Source organism: Lissotriton helveticus, chromosome 5_1, assembly GCF_964261635.1.
Source record: "Lissotriton helveticus chromosome 5_1, aLisHel1.1, whole genome shotgun sequence".
NCBI classification, from domain to species: Eukaryota; Metazoa; Chordata; class Amphibia; order Caudata; family Salamandridae; genus Lissotriton; species Lissotriton helveticus.
In genome coordinates, this window is record NC_136065.1 from 1,362,581,808 (window position 1) to 1,362,609,728 (window position 27,921).

Sequence of the window (27,921 nt, forward strand, 5' to 3'; positions counted from 1 at the left end):
AATCCATGATTTGGATCAGACGACGTATGTTCATCGAGGTATTTCTAGTCGGGATAAATCCCGCCTGATCCCTATGTACCAATGCGGTCATGTGCGGCAGCAACCTGGCGGCTAGGATGCGACTCAAAATCTTGTAATCCACTGTCAACATAGACAATGGGCGATAAGATGTCACGTCCAATGCATCTCTGCCCGGCTTCAGCAGCGGTACCACCAGTGCCTCCCTCATTGATTCAGGCAAGCACCCCATCCTCTTCGCTTCCGAGTACACCACCAGCAATCTAGGCGCTAAGATATCAACAAATTTGGCATAAAATTCTACCGGTAGCCCGTCCACCCCTGGGGTTTTGTTTCGTGCCATATGTTTAATCGCCCCTCTTATCTCCGTCAATGTTATGGGACCCCCCAGTTCTTTCGCCTCTTCGCTATCCAACCCCGGGAGCGAAATCGGATCCAGGTATTCGCCTATCTCCGAGACCTCTGCCTCTAGGTGGCTTTCATACAGGCCCGTATAATAGGATTGAAATCGCGCCAGTACTGCTGATTGAGAATAGACCACTTCCCCATCTTCCTTTCGTATACTCATGACCAGGCACCCCCTAGGCTCTGGATCAGCTAGTTTGGCCAAGAGCGTACCCACTTTATCACGTTCCTCATGCACCTTAGTAACATACGACTTATAATCATAGCACCGTAGCCGCTCCGTCTCAGTCGCCACCGCTTCTTTAGCCCGCAGCAGTTGTTCCTGCAAGTCCGGCCGCTCAGGCCTTCGTTGTTCCAGCTCTCTCAACACCTCCTCTGCCCTCGCAAGATCGTTCAAAACTGTTTTCCTCTCATTCGAAAATCTGCCCATGCATATCCCTCTCACCACCACTTTCATCGCATCCCACTCCACTGACCTGGTCGAGGCCGAGCCTCCATTCTCCTCAAAATAACAGTCAATGCCCTGTCGAACCTTGTCGCTAAACACCAGATCTCCCAGTGTATCAGGCCGCAGCCGCCATGATCTCGCCTGCTGCCACTGCATTGATATCAATAAAGGGTTATGATCCGAAATGGTCCTGGCTAAATATTCAGACTGAGTTACTACCGCCGCTAGGGGGCCACTGCACAGCACAGAATCCAGTCTAACATGCAAGTCATGAAGTGTGGAAAAGTAGGAGTAATCCCTGATCTCAGGATGCTGTTCCCGCCACACATCCAGCAATCCCCACCTCTCCTGCCATTCCTTCCTGTGGGTCGCTAGCCTGCGCACCGGGGAATCAACCAATGGCAGATGCGACCTATCCAGCTGCACATCTGTGATTGAATTAAAATCTCCCGCTAGCAAGAGAGGGCCCGCCAAGAAGTAGGCCAGCGAGCTTGATAAACCCTCAAAGAAGTGGGCCTGATCAGAGTTGGGGGCATATATATTGCACAGGACCACCTCTCTGCCACAAAGTCGCCCCTCAACCGCTACATATCTGCCCTCAGGATCAATTCGCTGACTCGTCATTTGGAACGGCGTGCCCGCTCTTATCCAAATCAGCACCCCTCTGGCGAAAGCTGAGTACATCGTGCCAAAAACCTGCCCTCGCCACCTCTTCTGTAATGCCCCGCACTCTTTCTTGGATAAATGGGTTTCCTGAAGCATTGCTATCTGTATCCCCGCCTCACTAAGTAGGCATGCACCTTATGACGTTTCACCATTGTACGTAGTCCTCGGACATTCCATGTGATACATTTCAAATTAGGTAACGTCCCCATGTTTCACCGTTCCGCACAATGGCACTAGGCAACAATTTTTCCCCGCACTGCAGCAGTTGCATATCCCCTTCAAAACATCCCAAACAACACCCCAAACCCCTCTCCCCAGGACAGGACCTAATAACCCAGCTTCAGCCCCGTTCCAAACCACCAACACTCCACACATTGTTCTAACCTGTGGTCGCCACCACAGAAGGCCTTAAGGGCCTCGAGAGGTCGATGGAGCGCCGACCAGGGGTAGGCGGAGCCCCAACCCTACGCCCATGGTCCCATACTGCTTGTGCAGCCCCATACCTGGTAGTCCAATAAATGTCCGGAGAGTCTGTACCAGCAGATACCTCAAGATTGTCCAGCGTCCTCAAGCCTCACTCATTGAACACACCATCTGAGGTTTGCGGTGTGACCGCCGGACCCCTTACACTCCCCGCTTCTGAGTCGTCGCCTCCGGACTTCTCCTCCTCCTCCTCCGATTCCGATCTTCCAGACGTCCTCTCCTGTTGTGAACCTGTGATGTTCGCCGTCGCAGCCAGCGCTCCCCTCCTGTCCGCCGCCATTTGCGCCTCTCGCTCGGCCTTTTTAATCTTGTTCCGGGAGCAGATACGCTGTGATTTTCTGATCCGTACCGGTTGAAGCCGCTCCCTCCCGCTTTTGTGTGCACGATCAGTCCCTGCACAATACATTTCAAGCCACGACCAAGCCTCATCAGGAGTCATAAAGAAGTGGGTCTTATCGTCAATGATCACTCTCAGTTTCGCAGGAAAGAGCAAAGAGTACTGGATCCCTTCCTCTCTCAGTTCCTTTTTCACTGACAAAAAGGACGCTCTACTTCTCTGAACTTCCTGAGTGTAGTCCGGAAAGACTGTGACCTTGCTGTTGTCCACTTGGAAGGGGCCCTGGGATCGTGCCCTCTGTATCAACAGGTCGCGGTCCTTATAGTGCAGCAATTTGACCACCATCGGCCGAGGTGGTCGGCCCTCCAGGGGCGGTCTGGCGGGAAGCCTGTGCGCTCTTTCCAAGGAAAAGAAGGGAGACAACCCCTCCGGCGCCACCACCGTCTTGAACCAGTTCTCCATGTAGGACACAGCGTCCCCTTTTTCAATTTGTTCTGGAAGGCCTACAACCCTCACGTTATTCCTCCGGTTGCGACTTTCCGCATCCTCCGCTCGTCGCTCCAGAATCGCCAGACGGTCGAGGATATTCGTCAATTTACGTTCTGCAGTCACCATCCGCCGGTTTCAGATCCTGGAGCAGTTGTTCATTCGTTTTCACTCTATCCGAGAGTTTGGCGTGGTCCGTCCTCAGTAGTCCCAGTCCCGTAGCTACCTGCGCAATATCCTGGTGCAGCGATTCCTTTGTCGCAGTGATCGCCTCCAGGATGGTGTCAAGGCGCTGGTTCAGCCTTTGTTCTTGCAGTGAGGCTGCCTGTGGGGCAGGATTACCGCCTTCCTGGGCCAGAGCGAACGCATCTCCTCGCCCCTGTTGCTCATTCGGGGCAGCGCCCTGAGCAGCCATCCTGGGCGCGATACGCGGAGCACTCGGGCCGCTGCCGAGGGCCACTCCAGGTCACCGCAGTCACAGCACAGGCCCTGCGGTCCCGGAGCCCCTCTCTGGTCACTGAATCACGAAGTATACAGTGTTCAGCAACCACAATCACGGCCCCATCATGCCCCCACAGCACTCTTAGGTGTCCTTCCGCTCGCAGCTCATTCTCGCTGGGCTATGGCCGGGTGTCGCCAGCGCTCCGCACGTCCAGGATAGTAAACCCTCAATACTCCGCCAGAAGGGCGGCGGGCGCCATCCAGGGCGGAGCACACCCGCCGCTCCAACCAGCACCCCGCAGGCACCAGGGCCGCCGTCGCGGCTCACCCACCTCGCTCGCCCAGTCTCCGCACTACGCGGGCTCCAAACAGGCACCCAGGATAATCCTACCAGCTCCAGTCGCTCTTGTGGGGGCACAAGGACCGGAAGGGCCCAGGTCCAGGCACTCTCTCGCGGCCGTTGCGCAGGCCGACACCCCTTCGCTGCTCCTCACCCTCGGGTGGCTGATCTCTCCGTGGCAGGCCCCCTGCAGTGCAGCCCCACCGGCCCCTTGGGCAAGAAGCCACCAGCAGACGCATATGTCTCTGCCCAGGAACAGCCCGTTGCCCTCCGAGCCTTCTCGTCGGGGAGCGAGGAAACGGGAGGGGGAGGGGCGCCGCACTCCCCGTGTCGCGGGGTGCCAATAGTCCCGCCGTACCTCACCGCATGTAGCCCCCGTCCGGTCCCCGCTCCGCTCACCCCGCCAGGCAGCCTCCGATGATCCAGCGCAGAGCAGGGGCACAGCTCTCAGTGCCTCCGAGCTCCGCTCGCCGCCATTTTCCCTTTGTCTGCAGTCCGGTGCCTCCGATCACCGAGGTCCGGTCCGCTCGCCGTAATTAAGGTCCCGCTGGAGTCCAAACTCTCCCCTCCGACCTAACAGCACCTCATCTAGCAGATACTTGCCTCCAAGGGCACTAAAGGGCAGGATTTCAGGATAATTGGTGGGACTCGGCGCGGAGCTGCAGGCTCACACAGCCATCCCGGTCAGCGCCTAAGCCACGCCCTCTCTAGGGATACCTTTATTCTTTTATTTTTCCTGACCATGCAGCTTATGACCTTACCTCTGCAGAAGCACTTCAGAGTGTCCCAGAGTATAATTGGGGAGGAGGATGAATCTTAGCTCTCCTGTATGAATAGGGCTAGTTCTTTATGTAAATCTCGCTTAATTTCATCATTGTCCAGAACTTCTGTGTTCCTACGCCGGGTTTGTTCTTTAAGCTGGATATGGAGTGTCTCTAAAGTGATAGAGATAGCTGCGTGGTCTGAAACTGTGATGGGTTCAATAGACGCAGAGGAAGAGTTAAGGAGTAGAGAGGAGTTGACCAGAAGCCTGTCGATTCTTGAGAAGGTATTATGTGGTGGAGAGAAAAAGGTGAAGTCACTTTTTGAGATGTTATGCAGTCCCCAGACATCGATTAGGCGGTGTGCTCTACAAAAAGAGTGCATCACTTTGTGGGCCTTTGGGAATCTGGGCCTTAAAACAGATTGCCTATCTAAGGCGGTGTCCACTGGGAGATTGAAATCACTGGCCAGGACCATCCTCGTTCGCATTGGGGGGAAAAAGTGAGAGCTTTGCAGATAAATTTCCCCAGAATTTACGATTGTTTGAAATATGGGCCTAAATGTTTACCACATAATTATCTGTAGTACCACTCTGAAGCCACGAGATTAGCCATCTGCCACCATCATCCTGTTCAGATGTGATGATTGAGAGGCCAGAATGTTTGGAAATCAAGGAGATTACACCATTCGCCTAAGAGATTCCTGCAGAGCAGGCAAGGTCAGAAACCCACCCAGATCGGATGGACAGCACTTCGTTGTAGTCGATCCTGGTTTCCTGGGGGAAGACAAAGTCACCTTTAAGAGAGTGGCAGTGGTCAGAGAACTTCCTGCGTTTTATCGGGTGCTTGAGGACTTTGGTATTAAGGGACACAACCTTGAGTGCTGGCGTATGTTGGTCAGCCATCTGTGTGGGGGGAGACTATTGGAACCGTGGTGTGTAGTGGAGCCACTATGTGTGGCGAGACAGGGGGGACGTTGTCGTGGACATATGGCTCAGGGGCGTGGAGGGGGAAGGGAGCAATGGAGCAGGAAATAAAGAGGGAGGAAAAATATGAATATATCGTAATGCAAATATCCCCCACCAAAGGGAGTGGGTCTCTAAGAGACAAAGTATGGGGTACATGGCAATGGGTATCGCACACAAAAAAGGAGGAGGAGTCAGGCTTACCACACTGATCAAAACAGAAAAAAAGTAAAAACACAGCCATAATGAGTGTTGAATATGTAGGAGCAAACATATTTATAATACTAAACTTCTATGCATTCACAATATATGAAAAATACGGTTAACGAATTAGAATACTAAAAATAAACATATCATACCTATGAGAATGTGGATATGCAGTTGTGGGGGTCTGCAGGATTGAAACAAACATGACAGCCAAAAAGTTGTAAGGTAACGTGGGCATCAAGCATGGTTGGTAGAATATGGTTAAGGTAATTAGCAAATGCACTTACCAAAATAATAAGGGCACTATGACATGGGGTTAATACTAACAAAGTCTATAAGAGTACAATGGAGAATGTCAAATCACTAAAAGCAACACCATAGCTATGGAGAGCATCTAACAAATGTACTCAGTCAAGTTGTTGCTCTGTTGTTGCATGAACTACCTGTCATAAGAACTTTGCAGGATTAGAACACTGACAATTTTAACTGGATTGTGCTATGGGTTAACTCGTGATCCATTGTGATAATAGCAATAATGATACGAGAAAGTGAGATGCCTCATAGGATCCATTTTGATGAGTATAAGTGATAGATAAAGGTCAAAACAGGGTCAAATACGAATGTAGATCCCAGTAAGAGGGACTCCCCACAGCAAGTAAGCAGTCATTGCAAGGTGAGTAGAGACATAATAGATGGTCAACCAGGGTTACTTTGTGAGTCCTCTATGCAAGTCTCAATGGTGTTGTCCAAGAAAGTCACCAATTCTGCAGATTCTAGGAATATGTGGGTATGGCCTTCGTAGAGAATTTTAGATTTGGATTGGCCAATGAAAGAGTGTTAGATTGCTTTTTCTGACTATGTCTTCCTGAGAGACAGAAAGTCCTTCCTTCTAGAGACACGTTCTATGACACAGTATGGAGAGATAGAAATTCTAGTGCATTGCCTGTAAAGTGAATTCAGTTTCCTCATGTGTGCCAGAATAAGCTCAGAGTGTTGGTAACACAGCGAGTTGAAGACCAGCGCACATTGAGATGTGGCATTATTTGTCTTGAAAGTAGGGACTCTATGAGCTCTCTCAAGGTTAAAGTCTTTGTTGAACAAAATAGCTAGAATCAAATGGATCCAGGAATCCAGAAAGACAAAAGCAGAGGGGACCTTGTCCTCTGACCCTTCGGTAGTACAACAATTCTGAGATTGCCTCTCCTATTGCGGTCTTCTAATTTGATGATTTCACTCCTAAAAGATGTGACCATGGCGTAATTTTTGAGTAAGTGCTTGGACTGGGCCATAATACGGTGCTCCAACATGCTTATTCGACCTTCAGATTTTTTCACTCATAGATTCAGCTCCATGAGGTCTCCCCTAATCACGGAGGCTTCCACCTGCAGGATATCTTTATTAGTCTTCATACCCTACATAATGTAATGGACACCATTCAGCATTTCAAGAATCGTTTCCAATGGAGTGGGGTTCTCTTGTTTCTCCTTACATGGCGATTCAGGAAGCAGAGGTTCAAGGTTGCATCTTTTCAGACTGCTGTTTCCCTCCTTCTCCTTATGGTCTTTTTATTCTGTCATACTCGTTGAGTACTGTCTTACCACTGGCAGCAGAAATTGTGAGATTCGCACTTATGTTGGTGTTGCCCTGATGTGGTGAGAAGGAGGAAGAAAGAAGATGGGCTCTGCAGGGCCAGTGTGCCAGGTGTCGATAAGATGTAGTACAGTCACTGCGATTAAGGTGATCCTGCAGTTGACTCTTGTTGGTGGAGAGCTGCTTAGGAAGCAGCACTCCGATAATGGTAGACACAGGTCCACAAAATGTGGGATTAGTGCTCTTGAAGAAGGGTATCGCAGTCATGATTTCCCACAGTACTCTGCACCCCATACAGAATGGAGGAGCTGTAAACATTTGTCCCACAAGAAGAAAGAGATGGTTCATGGAAGTGGGAGTTTGGTCCAGATGCATCATTGGTGAAACAGGCTGCAGGCAGGAGAAGGATCTGGATCTCAGAGCACTCAGGCACGCTCGCCTCATCACTTGTGAGATGCCGCTTACTTATTCTCCCTATGGTGTTGTTTGCGGCATGGTGGGGTTTCATCTGGAAGACCCATGTGAAGGAAGGCTAGCTACAGGTGATAATTTGCCCAGGGAATGCCGTTTGGAGAGTTAGATTGCCCTTCTGAAACTGGGGTGAAGATAGGCCACCAGAGCACTTGACTAGAGCTCCATTCGTAGGGCGCCGCCATCTTGATTTTATATGGCTCCACGTACGTCACGGCCAATAATGCCTTTGGACTTCAATGGAATTGCTGTAGGTGCACACTAGGCATCCTGGAGTGTCAGCGCAGAGATCTCCTGTGCCTGACATTCAAAGGGGTCATTGAAGGATGTGAAAACAGTTGGTTGGCGCGGTGGGCTCAGCAGAGCCCTCTTGTGCATATGCTGGCCACACGCTCGCAGATGCTTGGCATGCCCTCCGTGGATACTGGCCAAGCCCCCTACAATCTTTTCACTACTAATACAAAGCTTCTTTAGGTATCTCAGAACAGCTGGCACTTCCCACAGTCATGAGGAATCGTTGATGCAGATTGGGTCAGGGTCAATTTCTATCTTGAGGCAAAACCGTTGGAACCATGAAGTTTCGTTTTTCGGTTTCTAAAAAGGGCAATTTACCTACTCTGCTCTCCTCAATACCAGATGGTCCAGTCGGAATCATCAGCTCTGCCACCAGATCTGACAGTGCGCAAACCCCACTCTGCTCTTTGTTTTAAAGCGTACCTTGATGGATCTGTGGTGTTGTGTGGTGCAGTCCGTAGATAGACTTTGGTGCTACCAGCTGGACCCATCTCAATTTATGATATTCAAAGGTGTTGATTGCAAATAATTGAAAAGCAGAACACATTTGGTCCTCTAAGCCTGACAGACAATGAAGTCTCAAACCACAAGGATTTATTTAAGGATTTTAGGCATCCACAAGGCAATTCAAAATACTCAAAATCAATTAGTCAAAGTACAAAGCTCAGTTAAGGTATGGAATCCATCAAGAACTCAGTAAAGTTCAGATCACCAAACATGGAGCATAAAATGAGAAAGAAATCCATCATAGATTCACCTTCTAAGGTAAGGGAAAGGGGCTCTCTTTCACATTAAGAAATCATACTCCATTATAGTGTTCCAAACAAAGTATTTCATAAATTCACATTTGGCAGGTTTCTCATAATTCTACTACATGAAGTTTCGCCCAATCCAGCGTTTACACATGGATCAGTAAAAGTTACACACTACGCAGGTTTCCTAGTACAGCGAAGTTTAATTTAGACAGAACAGTCAGTGAAAGCCTTTATGCTCTTCTGTGGGACACTTTTGACTTTTATTCTAGTAAGACATGAAATTGCAAGGCTATTCACGTGACACAATAAAACATTACAGTGAAAGGTGGTGGTACAGTAAAACATTACAGTGAAAGATGGCATCTGAAGCTAAGTTTGCCTAAATTTAGCTCCAGAACAAACTTTCATCATTACAAAGCATTAATTTTGCAAGGCAGCTTTATCAAAGGTGAGGAGCATAGTACTTCATGTCTTATCTGCATGGTCTAGGAGGATGTGCTGTACGGGTTGACATGAAACTGGATTGATTTGCTCTTGTGTAGGTGTGCGAGATGTTGGAAAAACATGCTGGGAGTGCCAGGCCCATCATGGCGATTCCAGAAGATGGTACTTTGGTTCTGGCATCAAATGAAGGACAGTGCCTGTGTAGGCCATTAACAGCGTGGCCATTACAGTCACACTGCCCTTCTTTAAGCTATGCACCTTTGCGGGCTAAGGTTACCATCATGGAGAAAAGGCCACTGACAAAGAGGGAGCTTTCCCAATCCATCATGGCTCCTTTTATGTCAGGTATTTCTTTTTTAAGGAGTATATAGGTTAGGTTCTAATTATAGCTCATCACAATTCATCTGGTTTGCCGCTCTGAGTCAACAGATTCTATGCTCCTGCTGCCCTTGGTGCTTGTTTTCCTGGACGTCCTGCTGCATAGCTACAGCCCTGGCTATCAGTTACTTGCTGATTCCAACTTTGCCTTCCCGCAGTACTTGCAGGCCTTAACTTTGAGCCTTCACTCAGCTTCAGCAATCCACCAACGTTAATTCTTATAATTCTGTTGTAAGTAAACACCATAGATATTTAGGTGTGTAGATTAAGGTTTATTAAGTAGCACAGCAGAAAGGACCCAACGCCTGCTGACCAGTCAACCAACTGACTCTGCAGAACTTGGAGTCCAGAACATACAGTAATTCCAGAACTGATTGAGAACCATAGAGAGCTAAGAGTTGTAGAAAACATAACAATCTGAAGAACATAGAGAATGCAATTTACAACACATCTCCTATCTTTGCAATCAACAATAAAAATTGAAATATGCAGGCTTAAACATGCTAGCACAAATAATCACTTAAATAAGAAGGAGGTTTACGATACCTTTGCAGTCTGGGAATGGAGAGAGATGGGGGAAGAGGAGTGTGAGAAGTAGAGATGGTGTCATGCGTAGTATATGAGGAACAAGTATCCAAAACATCACCAGCACCATGACACCGCCTGGCAGAGGAGGAAGAAGAACAATTTTGAGAAAGAGGGGAACACTCTTGAGATATGAACATGTAACCACTACCACCTTCTTCATTTGAAAAAACAGAGGAAGAAGAATCGCAAGGAGTGGAATACGAGATATCAGAAACATGCTGAACATTAGTTTTCTCATTTTTCTTTTTATAAATGGCAACTCTCCTCAGATTCCATTTCTCACCATTTTCGAGAAGCACATAATTAGGAAAAACCTTCTTAACAGAGAAAGGTCCCCTAAATTTGCTTAGCCCTTTGGAGTATCTCCCTGGTTTGACTTTGACTAAATCTCCTTCAAAATTCCTACTACTCACAGAGGAGGAGGGCAAAACCGGTCTTGAATCAAAGACATCACCACTGTTTAAAATTTGCTTGACCCAAGAAGGAATAAGCTTCGAGCCAGGAGATCTCCCCCGCAAAATCTCAAAAGGAGACTTTGTAGCATTCCCATGGATAGTTGCACGATGGGCACAAACCATCTCCTGAACGAGATCAGATACACAACGTCCGCTGGAGACAGCCAGTTGTATTGTTCCTTTGACTAATCTATTGATCCTTTCACATAAACCATTCCCTTGAGGGTTGTAAAGTGAAGTTCGATGGTGAGATAACCCTGAGTGTGATAGAAATTGTTGCATTTTCTGAGAAACTAGCTGGGTCCCATTGTCAGTAATAATGACACTGGGATAACCCTCAGAAAGAAATATTGTCTTCAAAAATTGAATAGTGGTCTCAGTAGCGATGTCTCTAACAAATTTAACCACAATCCATTTTGAAAACACATCAACACAAACAATAGCAAATCTCTGATTGACATTCAACTCAGACATAGGTCCTATAAAATCTAAGCATATGGTATGCCACGGTATATCTGGATAGGTAATCCGTCCCATAGTACTATTGGTAGCTACCTTTAGACGTTTCTCACCCTCTTTACACAAGTTACACTGCTCAACCCACAAAGCAACCTGCGCATCCATAGCAGGCCACCAAAAGTTTTTTCTGAGTCTTTGTTGAGTCAGAGTTTGTCCAAGATGTCCTTCATGAGCTATGTCAAACAACTTTTTTCGAAGACTGTTGGGTGGAACAAATTTGTCATTTCTCAAGAGAATGTCATCTCCACAAGTAGATAATTCGTCCAAAATTTTGACAAAAGGACGAACAGAAACTTGTAGGCAACTTTCTCTCCTAGAACCTTCCTTAAGTAGTTTCATAACATCTTTTAGAACTTCATCAGTTTTCATGGCATCAATCCAATCCTGGTGTGAGAAAGAACCAACTCCAAAAGAAACAAGATCTTGTACCCAAGCAATACTTTCATCTAGTAAATCCAATGAAACATCAGATTCTAATGATTTCTGTGGTAATCTCGAAAAGCAATCAGCTTGGAGATTTCTCCACCCCTGAATGTGCTCAACCTGAAAATGAAAGTCTTGTAATTTTGCTGCCAATCTTGCCAACCTAGGAGAGCCACTGACAGCACCTCCAGGTGCAAGAATCCTAAGCAAAGGTTTGTGATCAGTTTTAATGACAAAGTTGATCCCCCAAAGGTATGTGCGGAAATAATAAGTGCCCCAAACAGCAGCTAAGGCCTCCTTTTCGATGACACTATAATTTCTTTCTGCCACAGATAAGGTTTTGGAAGCAAAAGTAACTGGACGCTCTCCATGGTCATGCTTCTGAACCAAAACCGCTCCCAAACCATATGCACTGGCATCAACCATAAGAATTGAAGGAAGCTTAGTGTCAAAAGGAGCTAGGACACCCGCTTCACAAATTTCATTCTTGACTAGACTGAAAGCTGAGTCTTGTTCAGGACCCCACAGGAATTTTGCACCTTTTTTTAGTAAAATTCTTAAATTAATGGTTTTCTCTGAGAAATTGCTCACGAACTTGGAATAATATTCTATAAGACCCATAAAGGATCTCAACTGGTCCTTGTCACTTGGGGGAGGAGCTGACTTTATTGCTAATAACAGGTCTCTTTTTGGCTTGATACTTTCCTCAGATATTTCATGGCCAAGGTATTCAATTTTTTGGACAAGGAAAGAACATTTTTCCCTGCGCAAGGTGAGACCAGCATCATTAATTCTATGCAACACCTGTCTGAGTAGTAAATTGTGTTCAGGAACGGAACTGCCAAATACTAGTATATCGTCCTGAAAATAGACTACCTTTTTAAAACCTCTGAACAATTCATGAACCATGCGTTGGAACACGCTTGCCGCTGATATTAACCCAAACGGTAAGCGCGTGAACTGGAAGATTCCTTCCGTGGTTATGAATGACGTGATATGTTTACATGAATCATGCAACTTAACCTGATGGTAAGCGTTTTTTAGATCAAGTTTCGAGAAAAACTTCGCTCCCTCAAGTGTGGATACTTTTTCATTGATGTTCGGGAGGGGAAAAGTATCAGCAACAACACTCTTATTTACAGACCTAAGGTCAACACAGAAACGCAACTTATTGTCAGGTTTCTTTGAAATTACCACTGGTGAAACCCATTCAGACCCCTCAACAGGTTCTATAACTCCATTCTGGAGCATTTCTTCTATTAATTGCTTCACATCATTCCTAATTGCTAAAGGAATTCTTCGTAGTTTGTGTTGAACAGGTATACATCCTTCTTTCAATTTTATCATGTGTGAGTAACCTCTAAGTTCACCCAACTCACTCCTGAAGACAGAGTTAAATTCATTAAAAATAGTGTCTATAGAATCATCCTCTAACACCATAACTTGGTCAGGAGCCCTCGGATTTATGATGATATATAAGTCGTATTGATGAAACCATCCTAAAATCGGTGGTCCATCAATGGACACATATACTTTTCCAATTATAGACCTCTTCTTGAAAATAATATCAGATTCAAAATATCCCAGAATGTCTATAACTTCCCCTTGAAACCCTTTAGGCGAAATATCACTTTTCTGTAATGGCATACTAGACCAAAGTTCTTTAAATGTGCACTGAGGAATGATTGTATGTCGTGAGCCCGTATCAACCATTAATTGGACTTCTCGTCCATCAATAATGAACATAGCTTTGGGTCTGTTCAATCTTCGATCATCTAAGTTAGCAATTATGTCGGACTCACATATCACTAACATTCTTTCACTAGTGGAAGACCTGTCACTGGGGTAATCTTCCACCACAGCAATTTTCTGCTTGTTCTTTGTTTTGCACATTTTAGAGAAATGTCCAAATTTCCCACATTTGAGGCATTCTTTGTTGGCTGCAAAACAGAATCGTGCTTCCGAAGAATGTGAATTACTGCCACATCTACTGCAAAATCTGTTAGAAGTTGGAGCCTTCTTTGGAAATGTTCTAAATTTGCTTTTGACAATAGCAACTGCATCCTCAGAATAACATTGAGAATCATGTTCTGTCTCCTTGTCTGAGACAACCGATACTTCTTCTGACTGTTTCCTCTTTGAGTTCTCTATAACTCTGATACATTTTTCTGATTCTTCTATTACTTGTGCAAGTTCGATGGCAACTTTGAGAGTAGGATTCTTGGCCGCCCATAGTCTCTCTTGGATCTTCCGGCTACTACATTGGACTATGAGTTGGTCTCGTATTAGTTCCTCAGCCATACTACCAAACTTGCACTTTATTGATAATTCTCTTAACCGAGTGACAAAATCATCAATATTTTCCTCTGATCTCTGTTTTTGAGTATAAAATTTGTATCGATGCATTACCAAATTTTCTTCCTTTGCAAATTTTACTTCTAAACGTGATATAGCCTCTTTGTAAAGATCTGGTATAGCTTCTCCATTTGCCTGTAGAGCAATTGGTAAGAACCTAAAAACTCTTTGTCCCTCCTTGCCAAGAGTACTTAATAAAATAGCTTTCTTTCTCTTCGAGGAGAACTCTTGACCATCTATTGCCTCTAAATAATTATCAAACATTACATACCAATCCTCCCATTGTACTGGAGGATTCCCAGGTTCATTTAGGAATGGAGGAGGAAGTGTAATGTTGATATTCTGTGCTGTAGCCATTTAGGTCTTAGTAAATGAAAATTATAGAGTACCTGTCTTTGATTTTCTTTCTTGAAAAATGCTGTATTGAATGCCCTCGAAATGATGTCAAAAACGGTAAATTTTCATTTAGTTCGTGTAAGGTAGAGTTAAAATGGCCGCCACTCGTAAACGAGGTTTGATTTTTGTGGAAACGAGGCTTGGAATGCAGGGAAATTGTTTCCGGACAAATGGAGTATTTCCTTTAGAAACAACTTGTAAACAAAATGGCCGCCTATGAGAGAGAGGCTTGGCACTCACGTTGCCGCGTAGCTGCGTAGTCTTCTTGTGTTCGCGGTAGAGTCCACTCGCGCTGACGCGTTGCTAGGAGACAACGGTACTCCTAGATCGGAGTAGAAGCCATTCAAGATAAATATTTTAAATTACCAAGTTCGTGAAGGCTTCCCGATGTCCTCCGGTTTCCGATGTCAATTTCTTTAATCGCTAAGGATTTAAGACATCACTGGGTTCGATTAGCTGAATCCTTTCGCTGGCGATGATTGAGGCTTGAATTTTCTCCTGAAGCCTTTCCTGGACGTCAAGGACAGCAGGCTCAAGTCGCCAAAATGTTGTAAGTAAACACCATAGATATTTAGGTGTGTAGATTAAGGTTTATTAAGTAGCACAGCAGAAAGGACCCAACGCCTGCTGACCAGTCAACCAACTGACTCTGCAGAACTTGGAGTCCAGAACATACAGTAATTCCAGAACTGATTGAGAACCATAGAGAGCTAAGAGTTGTAGAAAACATAACAATCTGAAGAACATAGAGAATGCAATTTACAACAAATTCCAATGTAACTCTGCTAATCCAGTTCAGAAAAGAAGACTGGTCCTTTAAAAATGGAACCAGGATGTAGGATATGGTCAGTGCCTCTGTGGCTGTTTCCTTCTAGTGCTTTTTGGCTCTGTTTTCCAGGAGGTATTTATCTGTAGCATGTCTCCTGAAAGGATTGCCTTTGTCTCAAGAAAATGGGGTCTAAACCCCAACAATCAGGCATTGACCGGTCTATTCATACAGGTTTGCTAAGACTGGCCCACAACGTCATCAATTTCTCTAAATTCTAACACGTTTGTGCACATTATATCAGCTTGCACAGGGGACTGAAGGAGAGAAGAGGAAAGAGGGCATATGAGAGGAAAAGAGATAGAAATCAAAAAGGTTTCAGAGGTCTTGGTAAGAGGAATTAAGATCCAGTGTGCAAGAAATACCATGGCAAGCCAAAGAAAACGCTGAACCGTGGGCGACTGCTCACTCGAACATCTAAACCTCTTTATAGGGTCACTGTCACTGGCCATTCCCTAATATGTAGACCTGTTATCCTACAGCTGAAGATAGCGTTGGAGCAGATGAACTCATGCGGGGAGTTTGGGTACTCTTTTCTGAAGGTGCCCTGGCTCCCTTGAGTCCAGATGCACCCCAGTCGAGGTGCAGTTTCCAGTGGGTGCTGAAGGCTTGGCCCTAGAACTCGTTCAGGCTGGTATGAGTATTCTACTCTCAATACCTCACCTTTGGCTGGCTTTGTGTCAGCCTCACTGAGTACATTGCCGCACAGAGCCTCTAAATCCTGAAGCAGAAGAGGACTGAAGCAACTTTTTAAGAGACATTTGGGATGGGCAATTATGTATGGTACAGGAACATGACTACTACACCCTGTGATTTATTTCTCAGCAACAGCAAAATGATCTGTTTACATGCTCTGAGCCTCATGACAGGGAGACTAATAGCTTAATAGCGGAAGAGCTGACCTTTGTAAAACAATGCAGTACTCTGCAGATATTTTATTTGCACAACATGCCGATTGAGTGAAGACAATGTAAGAGCGTGGGAAGAAGAGCTCCCTGAATATTAACCCAGAATATCAATGGGACACAATATTGACGAAACAAAATTAAAAAGAAAATATCTACAGGTATGTAAGTCTAGATTTTCTATACCTAACTTCAAATATATGTGCCTACGTGCCACATATATCTTTAAGGTATGCAGGTGTGGAATTAGGAATAGTATATCTATACTTCCCTAGATGAACTTACCTTTCAATATTTTAATCCTCCATATTCTGTCCTCGATATTTTTGTAGAAGAATTGTGTGGGATACCTAAAGTGATACATAAATGAAGTATTAGTACATCGTCTAATCAGGCTGTCTCTTGTGAAACACTGATTTTTGCAGTGTTAAGCTTGTGACATGCAGAAACATTCTATGCCACCCTCATTTATGCCATATGTCACTCATGCCCTGCATTGTCCCACCCATTGCCCTCCTCTGCACCTATTATTGCTCCATAAGAGCCTACCACTCTCCGTCTAATAGAACCCTGGGTGAAGCCACACAGATCACTAGTCATTGCTTGTCATGGCTACTTCAGTGACAGAAGACTAAGCAATACCTCCTAGAGATTGTAAAACCTATAGAAAATCAGGAAGTGATAGTGGCATAAAAATGGAGAAAACTGGTTCACCTCAAAGCTGCCGAGTGGCACTCCACTAGTGCCCGGTGGAATGCCAGGATCAAATTAAAAGGCTTAAGCACGAAGCACAGAATGCTCTTAAATCACTGTTATTAGACACACTACTTCGGGCGGTGTAAAGGTGATATAGGGCACAGCTAGTGAAAATGTTGGCATGTCAGGCATCACTGATGCACAGCTTTACTTAAAATCAAATAAGCCAGGTATTATGCATTATCTTAAGTATGACTGATAGACGTATTATATGTTTGCTCCATATCTAATGGCCTGTGTTAAGCACAAAGCAATAATAATCTGAGTTATGACAAGTTTGAAAATGTTATCTCAGTTACAACAGTAGACAGGTTTTTAAGCAAATACGCACCCTTTCTGATGTGTGTGGTTCTGATATAAATTATTCTCCTTAAGCGTAGGCAAGACACATTAGCAACAGTTATTATGTATTACCTTCAAAACACTATTGGGCACATGCATCAACATTGCAGTTTGCGATTCCTTAATTGCGAAAAATAAGGAATCGCAATTAAGGAATCGCAAACTGCAATGCATCAAGAAATCGCTAAATAAATTGCGATTTCTTAAAATTCCTTAATTGCGATTCTCAATTTGAGAATCGCAATTAAGGAATCCCTTCCCATTCATTCATATGGGCCTAGAGGCCCATAGGAATGAATGGGAAGACATTCTCATTTTGCGATTCGCAATTAAGGAATCGCACAATGAGAATGCAATTTCAAGGGTGCAGGAGGGGTCCAAAGGACACCCTGTTGCACCCCTGAAATTTGCCAATAAGTACATTTTTCACACACACATGCCCCAAGGGCATGTGTGTGTGTAAAATGGAACTGTGAAAAATGCACTTTTGTGCACTTTTCAAAGTTTTCGCAAATTACCATGAAGGTTAACTTCATGGTAATTTGCACCCCTTATTTGCGAATTTGCAAATTTTAAGTTTGATGCATTGCATTTAAGGAATCTCAATTTGAGATTCCTTAAATGCAATCGCAATTTAAGAAATCGCAATTTTGCGATTTCTTAAATTGCAAAACATCAAAATGCATAATGCATCCCAAAAATGGAAATTGCATTTGCAAACGGCCGAATTTTGCGATTCGCACCGTTTGCAAATGCAATTTCCTTTGATGCATGTGCCCCTATATTGTAATTGTAAATGGTATTTATATAGCGAGTACTACCCTTTTCAAGGCTTTGGAACCCAAGATCGACGATTAATAGTAGATTCGTTTTTAGAGTAGATTTGTTTTTACTTTAATTTATGTTAGGTTTGTGCTCTTGAAATTCTTGTGTGTTTAGTAGAGTTTCAAGTAGGGACAGGTTGATGGGAATGTAATTGAAAAGGGATGAAGTATTTATTTATTCAATTTGTATAGCGCGCTGTCACCTAGCAGGCATCCTGGCGCTGGAAACGTGACTCAAGGGGGGAGCGAGTGCAAGAAACCGGGAATGGCCACTACGTCCTGGGAAACAGCCAGGTTTTTACCCTTTTTCTAAAAGGAAGAATCTCTCTGAGTTGCCTGATTTCCAAAGGGAGACTATTCCACAATTTTGCAGCTGCCACCCCAAATGATCTGCCCCCCGATCTGACCTTGGAAACCAAGAACCATGACTAATCTAGCCGAAGAGGAGCGCAATGTTCTTGTCGGGGTGTACTGGTTGAATTTATTGCGCATACGCACAGGTCCTATCCCGTGAAGGGCTTTAAAAACAAGGCAGAAAAACTTAAAGTGTACTCTCTGTCTCAGGGGGAGCCAGTGGAGTTCAGCTAAGGCTGCAGATGCCGAGGAGCTTCTAGGCAAGCCTAATACTAGTTTAGCCGCTGTCGACTATATTCTTTGCAATCTGTCCAGCAGGAAGTTAGGAGAATCCAGCAGGAGAGCATTGCAGTAGTCAAGCCTACTGAGAATTGTGCATCTGGCCACTTGTGCACGCACCTGGGAAGAAAGTAGTGGGAAAATGTTTCGGAGGGATCTGATGATCGCAAAGCAGGAGGTAGTCGTTTTTTTAACCTGACTTTCCAGAGTGAGCTTGTCTTCGAATATAATGCCCAGGTTGCGGACACTGGCAGCATTGAGGACACAGTACTCGAAGGCCAAAAGTTGCTAGGAAGACGAGGAGAAATCCTGTTAGCCGAACAGAAGATCACCTCAGTCTTTCCTGCGTTGAATTGTAGGGAGTTATCCTGCAGCCAGCGGGCCGTGTCCTGCAAACAGTTGTGAAAAGTTTCCACTGTAGTCGACTCCTCACCCTCAAATGACAGGATCAACTGAGTATCGACTGCATAGTTTAGGATACCGATATTATACGCCTTAACAACAGCAACCAGAGGTTTTAGGTACACATTAAAAATAATAGGGCTGATAGCTGAGCCCTGAGGCATCCCATGCAGCACCTTGGAAAAGGCGGACTGAAAGGGGGAGGGATACCGCCTGCTGTCTCTCTTGTAAGAAGGAGTGGAACCACTGCAAGGCGGAACCCCTAACCCCACACTCACTCAGCCTTCTCAACAGAATCCCATGGTTGACCGTATCAAAGGCGGCAGACAGGTCAAGCAGAATCAGTGCAGCTGCCTGTCCCCTATCTGCCCGCCTCTGAAGCTCGTCCATGTTGGTCAACAGGGCGGTCTCGGTCCCATGAGCTGGCCGAAAACCAAACTGGGCCTCTTCCAGCAGATTGTGATGTTCAAGGTAGGAGGAGAGAGTCATACTAACAGCCCGCTCTACAATTTTGGCCGGGAACGGTAGCAGAGAGATAGGTCTGTAGTTTTTAGAACATTCGGGATCAAGGGATGGCTTTTTCAGCAAGGGGGAGACTAAAGCTTGCTTCCATTGAGGAGGAACCGCACCACTGATAATTGACTGGTTCACGATCAGCCGAAGGGCGGGGAACAGCTCTTCCTTGTGTTCTTTCCAGATCTTATGTGGTACTGGATCAAGGGGGGATCCAGAGGAGATGCCCTGTGCCAAGCTGTCAAACTCCTCCACAGTAAGGGGTGTAAACCCACGGAGAGGTTCAGGGGCTTGGTCACAGAGGTCGCTGACAGCATCCTCTGAGGCGCCCACCTTGTGCATGATAGTGCAATCTGTCGCCAGGCCAGAATTCCCTGCAGCTAGCTGACCACTCATAAGATCATCAATGATCAGCTGGATCTTATTCTGAAAGAACCCGGCAAGGTTCTCGCAGAGTTCTGGCAAGGGTGTAATTATATTCTTGGAACAGTCGGGTTGATAAGACTGTCCAGAATGTTGAATATGCTTTTAGAGCTATTAGAAGCGTTACAGATTACTGAGGAGAAGTGATCAGCTATGCCCTTTTAATCTCATTCTTACACTCCCCAATTTCTTCTTTCCAGAGCAGCCTATCAGACTCCTTATAGCCTCGCCTCCATCTCCTCTCTGCCTGTTTACATGTAAGTTTGAGCTTGCTCAGTGTGGTGTTAAACCAGGGGGCAGAGTTTCTGCTCTTAGCCCTGTGGGTTTTCAGAGGGGCACAGGAGTCCAATGAAGATGTAATATTATGGCACAATAAGGCGTAGTTATCTGTGACTGGCAGATCAGAAGAGAAACAGTCCTTGACCTCGAGTTTTTCAGTCGCGTCGGAGCCCTCCAGTCTCTGCTGATGTATTCAGTCCGGGGACGGGAGACCAGACTCTGAGGGGGCTGTAGTTCAGTGAAAAATGTTATCATCGAGTGATCCGTCCAGTCCATTGGCAGAATTTCGCCAATATGCAGGAGGAGGGGGGTGGAGAAAATAAGGTCAAGAAGATGTCCGGCCCTATGAGTGGCCTTCGCAACCAACTGGTGGAGGCCCAGACCTTCACAGGAGTTGAGCAGGTTATAGAGCGCAGGGTCAAGCAATCCATTCAACCACAAATTAAAGTCACCCAGGATAACCAATCTGTGGTGAGTGGCTGCCATATTAGTAAGAGCATTCAGCAAGGATTGCTGCTGCAGCGTGCTAAATGCCCCCGGGGCCTATTGCAAACGATCCCAGTGAAGATAAGCTCAGAATCGTTCTTTATAGTCAGTCCTAAGAGTTCTACCCCAGAAACCACATCCATATCAATGGTCCCCACCTTCCAGATATCTTTGAAGATGACTCCGACTCCTCCTCCCCTCCCACTAAGACGAGGTTGGTGGTGGATTTTATAACCAGGTGGGCACGCCCAGCCAAGATCGACCTCACAGTCAAGGCTAGTCCAAGTTTCAGTCAGAAACAGCAAGTCGAGCTCATGAGAGAGCAACAACAGCGGAATTTCTGTACTGTGCTTAGGCAGGGATCTCACATTGAGGAGTGCACAAGATAGTACACTCTTGTTTAAGAAGTCACCAAGGGGGGCTGCTGATTCAAGGAGCCTAAAAGACCCTTTGTCAGCATGAAGCGCACCTAAATGGAGAAGTAGCTCTCTGGAATAACTAAAGAGGCCCGCATTCCGACTGGGCACATTCTCGCAGTTCAGTCGGGCAGCATGGCGGGCGCTGGGCACTTCCTTGGCGCAGATGGGCTTGCCTTTGGCGCGCCGCCGGTGTGCCCGCTGCGCGCTCACCACATCAAGGTCTTTTATGGCGCCCTGCGCCGGTGGTGTCAATGGGAGCTAGAGCGCCAACCTACTCTCCCCCCAAGATGGCGGGTCCGCTTGCACAGACGGATCCAGCCGGCCCTGAAGTGGAGGAGGCTGACCCGGAGGTGGAACCCTGCTCCAGCACCCAGGGGGCAAGATAACGCAATGCCAGAATGTGAGTGTCACTCGCAATAATAAAATACCAATAAGGTAAATACCAGCTTTAAAAACGAGGCAGTCTTCGTGAAATCCGGGCGTGTGACCGTGCAAGGCAGATCCCTGCCAAGCACACATTACCGCCCTTGAGCAAGATGAAAGATCCACATGTCCACAAGTAAGGAGGTGAAAGTTTAAGAAGGATTTTGGTGGTTCATAGTAGTCAGAAATGTTTTGGGATGAGTCAGAGAGAGGAGGGATTAGACACAGCTTGAAAGGAGAATTCTATTTTGGCAAACAAATGAAATTATCTTATACACTTATATGTGCACATGAAACTTGGTAAGGTTTTATTGGTCAGAGAAAACCCCTCTAAATAAATACCATTTGCGCATAGAAGCAGGAATATTTACATGGTCGGATATGCACATTTATCTTGTGGTGAAGTACACACATTTTTACTGGCCTTTCTCAAAGGTTTGGTGTTGTGTTTTGATCATATGTTTTGTTGTTCTTTGGAATTGTTTTCCTTCAAGCTTCTGTCTTTCTGCCATTGCTCTGTAACATTCCATGCTGGGCTGAGAGGCAGTTGCTGTGGGAGAAGACCTGTGTAGGCTGTGTACTACCTGGCTCCTGTGCTCCTGGAATAAATCTACTATCACTTACATTTCCAGTGTCCTGACTTTACAATTGTCAACGAGGACTCCGCAGTGAACACTAGGACACCACTGAACCCATTTAAATCTACAATTTTTTTGGGGGAGTTTAACCTTAAAGAAGATCTACTTTCAACTGTTCTACTTGAATTGAACTGATATTATTCCTTCATGTGAGTACCTTTTTGTTTGGAGTATCTTCTTGTTTGGACAATTTAATTTTAAGGATTTATTTACTTTGGTTCATTTTTAAATGAAGAATGGCTGTTTAACAAGCTTGCTTCAGTTGTTCTAATGGACATCTAACTTTTAATTTTTGAAGACATCTCTTAAAGTTCTTTTGAGAATTTTATTGCAAATCTTCTGTAAAGCTTGCGAAGTTACCAACGTTATTTATTGATAACTGACACTCTATTCCTTCAATTCCGCATATTATCAAAGATATAAGAAGTTTTATTTCTTTGAATTTGGAAATTGATATTACGTTTGTGAATCGTGGGAGTGTTGGAGCATTTTGAACAAATTTGAAGCAGTTTTCAGCAATTTTTGCGTCTTTGAAACAGTGTTGAGCTTCGCATCTAGAAAGCATTTTAAAAAAAAACTTACTCGAGCTTTAACGGAGCTTCTTCAACCTGCTCGTGTTATTACACGTCATCTTCATGTTCGAATTCTTCTTCGATCACTCACCATTAACAGCGTCTTCATTCCGGAGTGCAGCGTCCATCCTTGTTTCTTGCATTCCATTGATGACATGTGACGATTTCTTCCTATAGTTCAACGCGGGAATACGTCATCGCCCCTTACGTGGCGGCCATCTTTGGTGAAATTGAAGTTTGGCGTGTCACCTCAGTGATACGCACGCTCTTGCAGTCTAGACCTTTTATTGGATGTTCGTTTCTACAACAGTGACGCGCACACTCAAATTCATACATCGGAGTATTATAGCGTATCACCTATATTACGGCGCAACAGTGATGCGCACACTTTCTACTCATTTATCGGAGTTTTACAAAATTAATAGCGTATTATTTCTACAGTGATACGCACACTTTGATCTACCCTCTTAAACATTCCTTCATAACGTGACACTTTACTGTTGCTATTCTGTTCGTTTTCAGAAGTAAGTGCTTTCCGTGAGGTGCATTTAATGTGACTCTTAATTTCTGGTGTTATTCTCATCATTATTTTTTTTTTGAAAAATCGTATCACATATTATTTTATCGCATTATGGCCACACAAAATTTCACTATCCAGTTTCCTGATGCTTTTTGGCCTTCTGGCCCGGAGCCTAGTATGAAATGGTTGCAATGGAAGGCGTACTTTTTGAACTTAATTGAGACAATTGATGAGGATAATAAAATGAAACCAGAAAGAAAACAGAAAATATATTTACATTCTTTTGTAGCTGGTGGTTTAAAAGTTTATAATGACATGGTCAAAACTGCTGGTGGGGGTGATTATAATGTTTTTGCTGATATTTTGAAGGACTTTGATAACCATTTTTCTCCTAAGGTTTGCATAGGCATCACAAGATATAATTTTTTCCACAGGAAACAACAATCTGGTGAAACTATTGATGTTCATGTAGCTGAATTTAAAAAAATTGCGGAAGATTGCAAATTTGATCATCTTCAAGAACAATTCATTAGAGACCAAGTAGTTATGCATAACAGTGACCCAGCAATTCAAGATAGACTGTGGATTAATGGTGATGCTGACTTAAAAGATGTTCTTGCCATTGTTAGAAAATCCGAGCTTTTCAGGTCGCAGTGCAAAAGCTATTAAGAAAGAGAGTTAGGAAAATCTGGAACAAGTTGTTGCTAAGGTCCAAGAGAAACACAAGCAAAAACTTAAACCACAATTTAAGAACAAATCTGGTTTTGTTAATAAAGATTCTGTTTTAAAATGTTTCAGATGTGGTAGTGAGTCTCATTTGGCTAATAGTAAATTGTGTCCTGCGATTAAAGAAAAAATTTTAAATTGTGGTTTGATAGGGCATTTTACCAAAGCTTGAATTAGAAAGAAGAACAAGAAAGTTAAAATAGTTTGTGATTCTAGCTCCAGCGAGGATGAATGCATTGTTAAGAAAATTTTACATTGTTCTATTGAAGATGAAGAGAATTTGCAGGAGGAAAAACAATTTTTATTCAACATCAGAGACCCTACAAACAAAAGTTTAATTAAGAAACCTATTTGTAATATGTCATTTGGTGGTATATTCATTGATATATATGCTGATTCGGGTTCCCCGTACACTATTATCAGCAAAGAGGTGTGGAACTCAAAATTTTAGGGAATACTCTTTATGCTCCTGATATTTCTCTTGTAAGTTATCTTGGGGGAAAAATTGATTTGATTGGTTTTAGACTTCTAAACTTTAGGTTTGAAGGAAGAGAATCCTTAGGTAAACTGTATGTTGCTAAAAAAGGACCTTCTGTCCTTGGATGGAAGGACCAAGGACATCTTGACATCATTTTGAATCCCAATAGTCCTGACTCCGTTATGGTTATTGAAGACGGAAGTGGTGTTGGGGACTCTATGCTTTCAAAATTTAGCAAAGTGTTTAGTGGACAAAGTGGTAATTTCAAGGATTTTTCTCATCGCATTGTGTTGAAGGAAAATGCTAACCCTAAAGTTCACAGAGTTAGGAACATTCCCATAATATTACGCAAGGAGGTGGAAAAGGAATTGGATAAATTGGTCAAACAGGATATAATAGAACCTATTGAGTCATCCGATTTCACCAGTAGTTGTGGCAAGACGTTCCAACGGTAAAATCCGCTTATGTATAGATCTTCGTCACTTAAACGAAAATATTGTTATTGATAAGTTTCCCTTGCCGAAAATTGCTGAAATGTTGTCCCTAGTTAAAGATGCCAAATTCTTTTCTACAGTTGATTTGTCATTGGCTTATCATCAGATTTCCTTGGAGGATGAGAGCAAACATTTAACTGCCTTTATTACACGTATGGGGTGTTTTCAGTTTAAAAGAATGCCTGTTGGGTTGGCATCTGCTGCCGCCATTTTTCAGCGCATCGTGCATCAACTTTTTGGCAAGCACCCTAAAGTGAGGTTTTTCCAAGATGATATTCTCATTTTTGGAAAAGATCAGAGTGAACATGATTCTGTTTAAAGTGAGGTGTTATATGTGGAGTAACAATCCCAGGCATATATTAGAGCAATGACCAATAGATTAAACAAAACAAACTAGTGCAGTTTTTAGAAAATATACATTTTTAATTTGATTAAAAAGGATTTAGTAAAAAACAGTGCATTGATCAGAATTGATAAAAGATTGTATATTGATACATGTATATTCACAAAACAATTTAATTAAAAAGGAGGTGAGGTGGCATCCGGTCGACGCGTTTCGACATAAAATATGCCTTCATCGGGACTTAAACCATCCAATTTCTGTAAAAAAGATTATAACAGTAGTTCACTTGTTACACCTTCTGTCATTGAATGATATAACTGTACTAGTTTTAGTATGTTCTAAACATTCTATTGGTATAAACATTTTCTTCGCATTTGCTTAGGGCAAACGCAAAACACTTGAAATGCTTAGAATGTACTAGGTTAATGGATGAAAAGAATCACGTGTACCATCAGATCTAATTACTTGATAGCATTGTTTGATGAAGGAATATTATACAAGAATGTCGTTGCCCAAATGTGCCAACCTTTGTGTTTCGCCAAATAATTGTATTCTGAATAAATCCATTTCTGTGTTTGCTCGTACATATCAAAATATATGCTTAGGTATGAAAATCTGTATATGCATAGGTGTAAAAAATCTGTATATAAGGCGGTACATCATTAATGCGAAGAAAATGTTTATACCAATAGAATGTTTAGAACATACTAAAACTAGTACAGTTATATCATTCAATGACAGAAGGTGTAACAAGTAAACTACTGTTATAATCTTTTTTACAGAAATTGGATGGTTTAAGTCCCGATGAAGGCATATTTTATGTCGAAACGCGTCGACCGGATGCCACCTCACCTCCTTTTTAATTAAATTGTTTTGTGAATATACATGTATCAATATACAATCTTTTATCAATTCTGATCAATGCACTGTTTTTTACTAAATCCTTTTTAATCAAATTAAAAATGTATATTTTCTAAAAACTGCACTAGTTTGTTTTGTTTAATCTATTGGTCATTGCTCTAATATATGCCTGGGATTGTTACTCCACATATATTGTTTACCCTGTCCCAGGATAATTATCCGTATCAGGGGGTCCTTGTTGCTAACACAATAAAGTGAGGTGTTAAGCACTTTGGAAGAGAAGGGTTTGACCGTGGAGCATTCCAAGTGTAGGTTTGCTGTTAAGTCTGTTACTTATCTTGGTCATGTTTTGTGTGCTGATGGTGTAGCGACTAAACCTAAATTGGTTGAGGCTATTAAGAATGCTCCTCCTCCGTCTAACAAAGATGAAATTAGATCTTTTCTGGGGATGGTAGAATCTTATTCTAAATTTGTCCAGGGTTTCTCAAGTAAAGTGTTCAATATCAGACAACTTCTTAAGTCCAATGTTAGGTTCTCATGGTCTGAGGAGTGTGAAAATGAGTTTAATTCCATTAAAGAAGCCATTATCCATGCTCCTGTCCTATCTCCTTTTGATTTGGATAGGAAATCTATTGTTACAGTCGACGCTAGTAATAAAGGTTTGGGAGGTGTTCTGTCTCAGATTGACGAGTATGGTAAAGAATGCGTGATTGCCTATGCTTCTAGGGCCCTTACCCTTCCAGAATGTAAGTTTTCGGTTATCGAGAAGGAAACTTTGGCAGTGGTTTGGGTTTTAGAACATTTCAGAAGTTTTGTGTGGGGTAAGGAGTGTACCGTCAGGTCTGATCATAAACCATTGGTAAAACTTTTGACAACTGAAGGTTTATTTAAAGCATCAGCTAGGATTGCAAGGATGTCCATGCGGTTACAGGAATTTATTTACAAGATTGAACATGTTCCAGGCAAAATCAATGTTTTAGCAGATTTTTTATCTCGCATGCCATCTGAGTTGCAAGATTGTGAAGGTAATGAATGGGATTCCTTACAAGTGGCTTTAACTCATGATGATATACAATTTTGTATTGAAAAAGAAAAATGGAGTGAAGAGTATCTTAAGGAAAATGTTTTGGTTTCACTCATTTCTTTTATTAGGGATGGCTGGCCAGATAAATCTAAACTAGTCCCTGATCTTAAGGTTTTTTGGGAAGTAAGAGATGAACTTTCTGTTGTAGATGACACTGTTTTTAGAGGTGATAAGGCTATTCCTCCCTCATCTTTAAGAGTTTCCATTTTAGAATTGTGTCATGAGGATCATTGTGGAATAGTCAAGACCAAGCAGAATGTTAAAAAATGGTATTGGTGGCCTGGTATGGTGCGGGGGTGTGTTGTATGTGCTAACTCGGACAAGGCTCTTATAACGTTAAGACCTGATATGTGTGAACCAATTGTTCCGGATGGGCCTTGGCACTCTGTGGCTATTGACATCATGGGTCCTATAGGCCAAGATTCAAAGTTTATTATATCAATCATTGATATTTTCTCTAGATGGCCATGTATCACTATTGTTGACAAGGTTGATTCAGCCACTGTTTTACAATTTTTGGATCGTGTCTTTATGGAGGAGGGTCTTCCTGTTCAAGTTATCAGTGATAATAAGGTACAGTTTGTTTCCAAACTGGCTAAGTCCTACTTTGAAAGAGTTGGTGTTAAACATAGAACCACTTCTTTGTATCATCCTAGTGGTAATGGCATGTGTGAGAGATTTAATAAGGTTCTCAAAAGTGCTATTCAAATTGCTGGGGTTAAAGGAGGTAATTGGGAACTTCAAGTTTT